This window comes from Anopheles merus, unplaced genomic scaffold (genome assembly GCF_017562075.2).
Source record: "Anopheles merus strain MAF unplaced genomic scaffold, AmerM5.1 LNR4000389, whole genome shotgun sequence".
Taxonomy (NCBI): domain Eukaryota; kingdom Metazoa; phylum Arthropoda; class Insecta; order Diptera; family Culicidae; genus Anopheles; species Anopheles merus.
The window spans coordinates 20,142-32,578 of NW_024427969.1; positions in this window are offsets into that span (position 1 = coordinate 20,142).

Sequence of the window (12,437 nt, forward strand, 5' to 3'; positions counted from 1 at the left end):
CGATCTCTCCGTTAAGGAGCCGAAATATGAAAAGGCATTGGGCGTTTTTACGTCGAGAGCAGAGTGGTTCAAGTCCGAGAAGCAGACACCGCTGATGGTAGGTGGGCCGAGCGTGGTGGGATTGCCATGGAAGGAGTCGAACCGCGTACCTGGTGAGTCTCCGTTGAATGGCTTCGAGGCGATTGATGTCACCAACGCCAAGCGGGCACCAGATCGGACAGCAGTACTCCAGGCACGACCTTACGATGGCACAGAAGATCGACTTGACGCACATGGGATCGGTAAACTCGCTACAGGTCCGCGTAATTAAACCAAGTAGCTGATTTCCCTTCGCAACAACGCTATCAATGTGAGGGCGAAATGACATCTTCTGATCGAGTAGCACCCCCAGATCACGGATACATGTCGTGCGAGCCAAAGCCGTGTTGAGCATAGTGTATGTAAACGTGATGGGGTGACGGGCTCTGCTGAATGATATACACTGGCATTTATCAGCACACACTTGGAGAGCGTTTCTGCTGCACCAGCTATCCAGATTCTCAAGGATCGTTTGAAGGCGTACACAGTCACTGTCGTTTCTAACTGGAGCGAATATTTTTACATCGTCGGCGTACATTAGGTGTTGGCCTGGCGGTAAAACGAAAGATAGATCATTAATATAGATGAGGAAGAGTAGCGGTCCCAAATTACTCCCTTGAGGCACACCGGAGGAGCTGGTGAAAGAGTGAGAACGATGAGATCCTATACTTATGTAGTACGAACGACCAGTTAAATATGAACGCAGCCAGGTGATGTGCCAGTCGAGGAAACCGAGTTTTTTTAGCTTCGAAAGTAGAATATCATGAGAAATACTATCGAACGCAGCCCTGAAGTCGATATATACTGCATCAACTTGAGTACCACGATCCATGTTGTCGAAGCAGTAGCCAACAAATTCAGCAAGATTTGTGGTGGAAGATCTCCTTGGGAGAAATCCATGCTGACTAGGGCTCATATAGTTTTGAACTGCTGTGAGTAGCGGATTGTATAGAATGAGCTCAAACACCTTTGCACAAGCGCATAGGGATACAATGCCACGATAATTACTAGCATGAAGTCGACTGCCTTTTTTATGGATAGGAATCATTCGCGCGTGTTTCCAGGACTCAGGATACGTGCCACGCATAAGGGAATCGTTAAATATTTTGGCAAGAATGGGTGCGAGTGATTGACGGCAGTGCTTCAATATGTATGCGGGAATATTGTCAGGTCCAGATGATGTAGATGGTTTTATATCGTTGAGTGTGCGCGCAATTAATGCTTCGTCAATTGTGGGTATTATAAAATCGATAGCATCCGATGGAGTATTGCGGGTGGCCTCTGCTAGTGTGTTAGGATTGTGAACAGGAAGGGTGAATGCATCAGCGAAACGATTGGCGAGAGTGTTGCAAATATCGGATGTATCGATACTAGTTTGGCCATTGTAGCTCATTGACGGAGGGATACTTCTTATATTGCGCCGTTTGTTCCAGAAGCTCCAGAACCGTGTCGGCTTAGAAAATAGCTGCCTTTCAGTACGGCGAATGAAGGAGCGGTAGAGCACACGATTATGTCGACGATAATTGTCCAGTGCATCGAAAAAAATTCTCCTATGCAGCGATGATCTCGTTCTACTGTAATCCGCGTAGGCTTTTGATTTTATTTTTTTCAACCGTCTTAAAGATGCATTAGACCAATCGGGGCCAGGCTTTCGTTGAGCAACAGGAACGCAGGAATTAATCGCTGAGCGCATAAAAACGCTAAAGCAATCGGTGGCTTCGTCGATAGTGGAAAAGTTGGAGCAGTCAAAATTACGGTCAAACGACACAATAAGGGCATTCATACGTTCCACATTCGTTTTGAAGAAATTTCTATTGACTGTACTGCGAGTGTGACTGTTGGTGGTGTGGGATAGTTGTACGGGATAATAAATCATCATATCCAATGAAGGATGATGAAAGTCCTCACTGAGAAGTGGAATACTACAGTGTGTTACGTATGGGAGGAAGTTCTCTAGAGCCGAAGTACCATTCACAGAGTGCAGAGGTGTGATTGAGTCGCACAAAATATTGGTTGCGGCAAGGTTTGCGAAGACCAGATCCAATTGACGCCCAGATTGATTTGCAATACCACTCAACTGAAATAATCCGGTACTATGCAACCCATCAACGAAATCGGTATTAGCCACGGAATTGCATAAAGGTGCATAATGCATGACAGAATAACATGGAGAGCAATCGGTGGCTTCTGATGTATTAGTCAGCTCCCATCTGATATCAGGTTTATTGAAATCTCCGAAGACGTATAATAAATCGCTCTCTTTAATGCGGCTTGAAATTTCACGTACACTATCATGTAAAGCGTTCATCACTGCGGGGTCATTCGCATGACTAGGCGGAATGTAAACAACGCCGATGTAAACAGAGACACCTGGTAGCAATGTTTTGATCCAAAGTTGTTCCAGTATGGTATTAGGCGATGCGATTTCACATGTCGGTATTGAAGAGGAACTTGCAATTAAAACACCCCCACCGCGTGAGAGGGCACTGTTGGAAAGATTCCTATCGCACCTGTAGATATGATAATGATCGTCAGTGAGGAGCGAAGAAGGTATGGACTGAGTAAGCCAAGTCTCGGTAAGAATGATAAAATCATATTCTGATTCTGATAGCGCCAGGCGAAGATTTGTAGTTTTCGTTCGTAGACCACGTACATTTTGGTAGTAGATAGAGAGACTGGGATGAGCTGAACGAGGTGCATCGCCGGATGCTGTGCAAGATTGCTATTCATCCGACGGGCCAGCGTCAGCAGATTCATCAGTCCGTTTAGCGTTTCGCTTCGGTCGTTTTTTAGGAGCGGCTAAGCATTCGGGAGGTGACCTAGTAGGTGTGGTGGTAACAAGCATTCGCTCATTAAGGTCAAGATGTGGTTCGTTTGTAAACAAAGCTGCGTCTGTAGTGGTCATGGCAGGTGAGGAAATCGTAACGGGCTGTGCGAGCGTATCTGTTGTAGTAGTTGGCATCGCGGCACTCCCTCCAGAATGTGAGAGAGGATTATGATAAGTGTCGGTAGCGGGAGTAACGTTTTGATCGAGCATCGAATTGTTTCAGTTGTTGCACAGGTATTAGTGTTATAATTATTGGTCCGATAGTCACGGAACTCTCGGTAGGTAAGAGCAGAGGGCCATGTGTTAGGTGAGAGAGCCTTGTTGCGTAGAGTGGCTGGTATGCCCACCTTAAATGAGATAAATGAGAGTGTACTAGTGTCGGCACCAAGCTTCGTCAAACGGTGTACAGACACATCCCGCTTATCGAGTGCTAGCCGTACTTGTACCATGAGAGAAATCTGCTCAGTGGTAACCGATGGGGAGAAACGCGTAAAGAATAGCCACATTCGCGTATCGGTGTGTGGGATGGTGTCTAGTGTGTCAGAATCGAGCGGCGATCCCGATCCTCTGAGTAGTGGTGTTTGCGGGTTGTAAACTGGTGGCATATTGGTGAAGGATGACGGTTCGTTCGCACTCACACTAAGAGAAGCGGCTAATGATGGATACTGTTGTAGTGTGGGTGTAATAGTACCGGGGATATTTTTGACCACTGAATTAAACAATTTAGGCGCTGAATTGTGATGAATGGGCCGTTGAGACGGTAAATCGGTGGCGGCATGCGTCGATCGCAAGCAGGAACGGATCTCCGCCTTTAAAACTTCCAGAAGCTCTAACTTAATAGCTGTGGTATGCTGTGACAGCTCGCTACGGAGGCCCGCTTTAAGGTCGGCTATGCTGGACAGTAGGTCGACAGAAGTGTGAGTGTACGGGGTGGATGACCTCAACACGGCCGTACGCGGATCCTTGTGAAACTTTACACAGGCTTTACAGGCCCAAAAAAGTTGTGCACAGGACTCTATAGTAGCGGAAAGTTCCTCAGAAAGTCCGCTGCATGAGAAGTGAAACTCAGAGTTGCACCAACCCTGGCATTTCACAATGCGATCAGCAGCTACGATGTCGTTAGCGCAGGCGGAACAAATACCAGCCATTGCTTTGTGATGAGCGATTGATTGTGATGTTGAAGCGACGTAATGATTGTGGGCCGGAAAACGTTTCCAGGTGATTGACGGTGAATAATCCAGTTGTTAAACAAACCAGGCAATGAAGTCACCTACACCAGCAACAAGTTCAGCAAAGATACAGGCTTTCTCGGAATAATATTGAAAATAGTCGGAGCGCAGAGAATCTTCGACCAGTCACAGTGACGTTTGGAATGTGAATGTCACTGATGAATAGAGTAAATGTACTCTACGATTCACCATACCTGATGAATAGAGTAAATGTACTAATAGTGGTATAATTTTACTGGTGTAAATGGGTTTTAAAGCATTTTAAGAGTCGATATGGTAAATATATGAAAAATTAACAAACAGTGAAACCTATCGCCAACCAGTCGATAAACATGAACCACCGGTTTGGCTATATCGACCAATAAATTTATCTACTCGAATTGGTATCGCGTACGCATTTCACTTACCCGGCGCTCTAGCACCGATCGAACACGACATCGAACATGAAAAATGTATGGGATTTGACATGTTTGTTTGTTTGTGTCTGACAGTGCACCTCTATATGATTATATGGGTTTGTTCGAGTCGGATGTCGTGTTCGATTGGTGCCAGAGCGCAGCCTTACCGTTTGATAAAATTATATCGATTGATATAATTACAGATCGAGTAGTTTCGCCACCTGTCAAATTGGCTTTGTTTACTTGAGTTCGTTTACAAATAAGCACACTAGTTGGCACCACAAAGCGATTTAAGAAAGTGTTTTACGATTAAAATATGTTTACAAATATTAAATTTTACAACTTTCGTGGGTGCTCTGTATCGCAGTTTGATGCGTACATTCACAGCTTATAATTTTCGTGTTAAAATACAGATTCATCAAACCCATGTTTTCGTACGAAGCCAACCGGAGTTGCTAGTCAAAAGCAGGTGCCATGCGGTCGTTCTGAGTCGTCTTAAACCGTCTGGAGTCACTAATCTACAGCCAGAGCTGGCGTTGGACGGCTGTAGATAGCTCCAACAATTTCGGCTACCGACTACTGGCTCCGGATGGCTGTGAATGGATCAGGAAGGCTCCGGTAGGTTCAGGACGCCTGCGGATTGTTGCGAACGGTTTCAGATGGTTCCGGGTGATTCCGACGATTCTGACGGCTCCGATTGCCGACAAGGGACTCCAAAGCCCGGACGTTGCCGAGGTTGGTGTAAAACCTTTTCGGGCCGTATTCGGTGATGGTGAAGTTTTTCATCAAACTCTTGTAGTTTTAACTTCACCATTAGGTAGCAGTCCGGGATGATTTAAATGCAATGGCTACGATAAAAAAATCAGGGCCTGTCTCATGGCACTATCGTCAACTCGTACGACTTAACAACATGCCCGTCATGGATTCAAGCCCCAAATGGACCGTGCCACCATACGTAGGACTGACTATCCTGCTATGGTAACAATAAGTCACTGAAAGCCAAGCTCACTTCACTAGTGCGTACAGGCAGGCCTAGACCGACAGCAGTTGTTGTGCCAAAAAAAAAAAAAAAAGAATCCTCGCTACTAACATGCTTCAAAACTTAGTTCCATTCAAGTTATGTACAGTTTATTTGACCACCTTACAGCTACATTTTAAGTTTATGTGACTACCATGATTATAGGAACAGTATACAACAACTATAGGAGCCATATCACCACTACGGGTACAACGGTGCAATAAGAAAAATATTGATTTTTTAAGTACAGTCAATCCAAAAAGTATTCGTCTAGCTGAATATTTTACAGAAAAAGGCGAATTATGGCCGCAATACGTATGGAGCGATAAAAGTAATGATGAGGTTTGATAATGGGACCATCGATACACATGTTTTGCTAAAAAATAAGCATTTAAATAGTGCAATAGCAACCAAAATACATAAAAAACTAAAAAAGTCGTTTGATGGGCGCGCAAAAAGTAATCGTCCATCTAGCTTTTTAATTATTTACGCTGGACAAACACTACGTAGACGTGAATTAAATTTATTATTATCAATCTGCTGGTGACACTTTTCTAAATTAATGTATTTCTGTTGTTTCAAATGGACTTCAAGCGGTCAGAGAGGCACTAAAAGCGGGGGAGTTAAATGATTGGAGCATGATGGCGAAAATCGTATATTTAACTTATGCATAACCTATCCTTCTCATTTTTGAAGGTTACAAAAGGTGTGGGAGACCTCGTTCCTTCATTTGATCAGAGTTTGGCCATTTTTCTGACACTAATTGTGTTACAAACTGCCATGTAAGCAGCCATTCTTGACGGTTAATCTAACGAAAGAAGCGGTTTAATGTCCAAAAATAAAATTTTACCAAGGAATCAATGCATTTTGTGATGGCCAATAAGATCAGGAAAAGAGATGGGTCACATTTGGTTGATGGGTCATGCTGCATTTCATCGTAGCTGGTCATGTAATAGCTTGAATGAGTGAGTTGTTACAAACATGTTTTGTTTGAATAATACCATACACAGAAAGTGGCCAAATCTGTTAAGGTGCATCAAATAATGCAGGAATTTATTTCAAATTAGGCTCTACTAACATTTTAAAACATGTTTAAATCGCCAAGGTCATACGGCCGACGTCTACCATAGCGAAAACAGTCTACTAAGATGCAACATCAAAATTTCGTGTAACGGTAGCATCATGGAGTCATGATACTCAGTGAGGAAAGGTGAGCTAGAAAAATGATTCAAAATGATTGGAGACGAGATGGGGAAACATATTAATGCAGTTTTTAAGTACTTTGAGTCCCAGTTCTCAGAAATTTTACTTAAAATGTATCACATGTTTCAAGAACAGTCGAACTGGAGAACATACAGGGCATTGTCATTTGCCCGAAACGTCAAACCAGCTGAAACCAAACTGATGAAAATGATTTAGTAGACTCTCAATATGATATCAGTTACCATTTTTTCAATGGAACTTGGCCACGTAGTCCGGAAATGCAATATTTCTACCAGAAAATAATTGGAACAAGTCTTGTAGGATAAGTGGATCAAAAATATGCCTTTTTAAAGGTTCAAATGAGTTCTTGCGTTGTGCAAGTAGTCACCAATAGTCATAAATGCAATAAGAAACACGATCAGGACATTTTTTGATTCCATAACCTTTGTTTTCTTACGCATATTATGCCAAAAGTCTGATGGACGAATACTTTTTGCGCGCCCATCAAACGACTTTTTTTAGTTTTTTATGTATTTTGGTTGCTATTGCACTATTGAAATGCTTATTTTTAGCAAAACGTGTGTAATTCGCCTTTTTCTGCAAAATATTCAGCTAGACGAATACTTTTTGGACTGACTGTATGTGTTGTGTGTAATGGCAGATGGAATTCTTTGGGAAGAAAAAACGTCAATTACTGACACCTATCGCCAACGACGTTAACCACTAGTCGATAAATATATCGACCAATATAATAACAAATATGGCGGATTGGTATCGCGAAACGGCAAATCTGTCAACCGATAAAACGGTGGAAGCAACTGTCATGGCTGCCTTAGCAATAGTCGGTAAACATTCGAGCAGTCGTTAAAAAAGTCGGTAATTTGTATTTCGAATGGCAAAAATTGGCTATATCGATCCCTCATTCCTTCATTTGATCAGAGTTTGGCCATTTTTTCTGACACTAATTGAGTGACTAACTGCCGTGTAAGCAGCAATTCTTGACGGTTAATCTAACGAAAGAAGCGGTTTAATGTCCAAAAAATCCAATATAACCCAGGATTCAGTGCATTTTATGATAGCCAACAAGATCAGGAAAACAGATGGGTCACATTTGGTTGATGGGTCATGCTACATTTCATCGTAGCTGGTCATGTAATAGCTTGAATGAGTGAGTTGTTACAAACATGTTTTGTTTGAATAACCCGCTGCGCAAAGCGATCGAAAACTTGTCAGCCACTCGCTCAATGTAGCTAGAGAGCAAAAACCAATAACGATAAAGCGAGGTGAAAGGGAAAAGAGAGAAGAAAGAGAACGTGGGTGTGACCTATTTTTCGGCCATTATCATTTTTGCGCCAACACGGTCGCGTACCGGAACTTTTTTGTCAAAAAGAGACATACACATACAGCACGCTCTCTCGAAATACCGTAAACGCTTGAACCGATCAAAAGCTTCGATCGGTTCTTCGGACATTTCTGCTCGCTTTCTCGATCGGTTTCGGCGGAAAGCGAGCTAGAAAGCGAGCTCAAAAACTGCTCGATTTTGTTGTGCGGGAATACGATACACAGAATGTGGCCAAATCTGGTAAGGAGCATCAAATAATTCAGGAATTTATTTCAAATTAGGCTCTACTAACATATTAGAACAAGTTTAAATCGCCGACGTCTACCATAGCGAAAACAGTCTACTAAGATGCAGCAGCAAAATCTCGTGTAACGGTTGCACCATGATGTTATGATATTAGGACTCAGTGAGGTAAGCTGAGCTAAAAAAAGAATTCAAAATGATAGGAGACGAGGTGGGGAAACATATTAATGCAATTTTTTAAGTACTTTGAGTGCCAGTTCTGAGAAATTGTACTTAAAATGTATCACATGTTCCAAGAACAGTCGCGCTGGAGAACATACAGAGCATTGTCATTTGCCCGGAACACCAAACCAGTTGAAATCAAACTAATGAAAATGATTTAGTAGACTCTCAATATGATATCAGTTGCCATTTTTCAATGGAGCTTGGCCACGTATTCCGGAAATGCAACATTTCTACCAGAGAATAATTGGAACAAGTCTTGTTGGATGAGTGGATAAAAAATACGCCTTTTTAAAGGTTCAAATGAGTTCTTGCGTTGTGCAAGTAGTCATCAATAGTCATAAATGCAATAAGAAACAAGATCAGGACATTTTTTGAATCCATAACCTTTGTTTTCATACGCATATTACGTCAAAAGTCTGATGGACGAATACTTTTTGCGCGTCCATCAAACGACTTTTTTTAGTTTTTATTTATTTTGGGTGCTATTGCACTATTTAAATGCTTATTTTTTAGCAAAACGTGTGTATTGATGGTCCCTGTATCAAACCTCATCATTACTTTTATCGCCCCATACGTATTGCGGCTATAATTCGCCTTTTTCTACAAAATATTCAGCTAGACGAATACTTTTTGGACTGACTGTATATAACTGACGGACCATCGTGTCTAATTGGCAACCTTATAATTAAATTAAGGAGCATATAAATAAACCTCTAGTTATAAGCAAACATTAAATGTGACGTAGACGCAATTTCTCCTTGAACGTAGATGTAGACATACTAAAATCGAACAAATCTAACACTTCATTGAACTCAAGGGACATACGTATAATAGGGAGTCCCTGGCCATGGTTGTTGCGGATACGCGGTACACGGAGATGGAAATTAGATCTAAGAATCCGACAGGGAGCGAACATATTGATGTTGGCTGGTGATGCCGGGGGATCGATCTCTCCGTTAAGGAGCCGGAATATAAAAAGGCATTGGACGTTTTTGCGTCGAGAGCAGAGTGGTTCAAGTCCGAGAAGCAGACACCGCTGATGGTAGGAGGGCCGAGGGTGGTGGCATGGAAGGAGTCGAACCGCGTACCTAGTGATTCTCCGTTGAATGGCTTCGAGGCGATTGATGTCGCCAACGCCAAGCGAGCACCAGATCGGGCAGCAGTACTCCAGACACGACCTTACGATGGCAGAAGATCGACTTGACGCACATGGGATCGGTAAACTCGCTACAGGTCCGCGTAATTAGACCGAGTAGCTGATTTCCCTTCGCAACAACGCTGTCAATGTGAGGGCGAAATGACATCTTCTGGTCGAGGAGCACCCCCAGATCACGGATACATGTCGTGCGAACCAAAGCCGTGTTGAGCATAGTGTATGTAAACGAGCTGGGGTAACGGGCTCTGCTGAATGATATACACTGACATTTATCAGCACACACTTGGAGCGCGTTTCTGCTGCACCAGCTGTCGAGATTCTTAAGGATCATTTGAAGGCGTACACAGTCACTGTCGTTTCTAACTGGAGCGAATATTTTTACGTCGTCGGCGTACATTAGGTGTTGGCCTGGCGGTAAAACAAAAGATAGATCATTCATATAGATGAGGAAGAGTAGCGGTCCCAAATTACTCCCTTGAGGCACTCCGGAGGAGCTGGTGAAGGAGTGAGAGCGATGAGATGCTATGCTTATGTAGTACGAACGACCAGTTAAGTATGAACGCAGCCAGGTGAGGTGCCAGTCCAGGAAACCGAGTTTTTTTAGCTTCGAGAGTAGAATATCATGAGAGATACTATCGAACGCAGCCCTGAAGTCGATATATGCTGCATCAACTTGAGTACCACAATCCATGTGGTCGAAGCAGAAACCAACAAATTCAGCAAGATTTGTGGTGGAAGATCTCCTTGGGAGAAATCTGCTCTCCTTATGGATAGGAACCATTCGCGCGTGTTTCCAGGACGCAAGATACGTGCCACGCATAAGGGAATCATTAAATATTTTGGCAAAAATGGGTGCGAGTGATTGACGGCAATGCTTCAAAATGTATGCGGGAATATTGTCAGGTCCAGATGATGTAGATGGTTTTATATCGCTGAGTGTGCGCGCAACTAATGCTTCGTCAATTGTAGGTATAATAAAATCGATAGCATCCGATGGAGTATTGCGAGTGGCCTCTGCTAGTGTGTTAGGGTTGTGAACAGGAAAGGTGAATGCATCAGAGAAACGATTGGCGAAAGTGTTGCAGATATCGGATGTATCGATACTAGTTTCACCATTGTAGCTCATTGACGGAGGGATACTACTTATATTACGCCGTTTGTTCCAGAAGCTCCAGAACCGTGTCGGCTTAGAAAACAGTTGCCTGTCAGTACGGCGAATGAAGGAGCGGTAGAGCACACGATTTTGTCGACGATAATTGTTCAGTGCATCGAAAAAAATTCTCCTATGCAGCGATGATCTCGTTCTACTGTAATCTGCGTAGGCTTTAGATTTTATTTTTTTCAACCGTCTTAAAGATGCATTAGACCAATCGGGCCAGACTTTCGTTGAGCAACAGGAACGCAGGAATTAATCGCTGAGCGCGCTAAAACGCTAAAGAAATCGGTGGCTTCGTCGATACTGGCAAAGTTGGAGCAGTCAAAATTGCGGTCAAACGACACAATAAGAGAATTCATACGTTCCACATTCGTCTTGAAGAAATTTCTATTGACTGTACGGCGAGTGTGACTGTTAATGGTGTGAGATAATTGTGCGGGATAATAAATCATCATATCCAATGAAGGATGATGAAAGTCCTCACTGAGAAGTGGAATACTACAGTGTGTTACGTATGGGAGCGAGTTCTCTAGAGCCGAAGTACCATTCACAGAGTACAGAGGTGTGATTGAGTCGCACAAAATATTGGTTGCGGCTAGGTTTGCGAAGACCAGATCCAATTGATGCCCAGATTGATTTGCAATACCACTCAACTGAAATGAACCGCAACTATGCAACCCATCAACGAAATCGATATTAGCCACGGAATTGCATAAAGGTGCATAATGCATGACAGAATTACATGGAGAGCAATCGGTGGCTTCTGATGTATTAGTCAGCTCCCATCTGATATCAGGTTTATTGAAATCTCCGAAGACGTATAATAAATCGCTCTCTTTAATGCGGCTTGAAATTTCACGTACACTATCATGTAAAGCGTTCATCACTGCGGGGTCATTCGCATGACAAGGCGGAATGTAAACAACACCGATGTAAACAGAGACACCTTGGCAGCAATGTTTTGATCCAAAGTTGTTCCAGTATGGTATTAGGCGATGCGATTTCACATGTCGGTATTGAAGAGGAACATACAATTAAAACACCCCCACCGCGTGGATGGGCCCTGTTGGAAACATTCCTATCGCACCTGATAATGATCGTCAGTGAGGAGCGAAGAAGGTATGGACTGAGTAAGCCAAGTCTCAGTGAGGATTATAAAATCATATTCAGATTCTGATAGCGCCAGGCGAAGATTTGTAGTTTTCGTTCGTAGACCACGTACATTTTGGTAGTAGATAGAGAGACTAGGAAGAGCTGAGCGAGGTGCATCGCCGGATGCAGTGTTAGATTGCTATTCGTCCGACGGGCCTGCGTCAGCAGATTCATCAGTCCGTTTATCGTCTGCGCGACGTGGTCTTTTTTTGGGAGTGGCTAAGCATTCGGTAGGTGACCTGGTAGGTGTGGTGGTAACAAGCATTCGCTCATTAAGGTCAAGATGTGGTTCGTTTGTAAACAAAGCTGTATCTGTAGTGGTCATGGCAGGTGAGGAAATCGTAACGGGCTGTGCGAGCGTATCTGTTGTAGTGGTTGGTATCGGGGCACTCCCTCCAGAATGCGAGAGA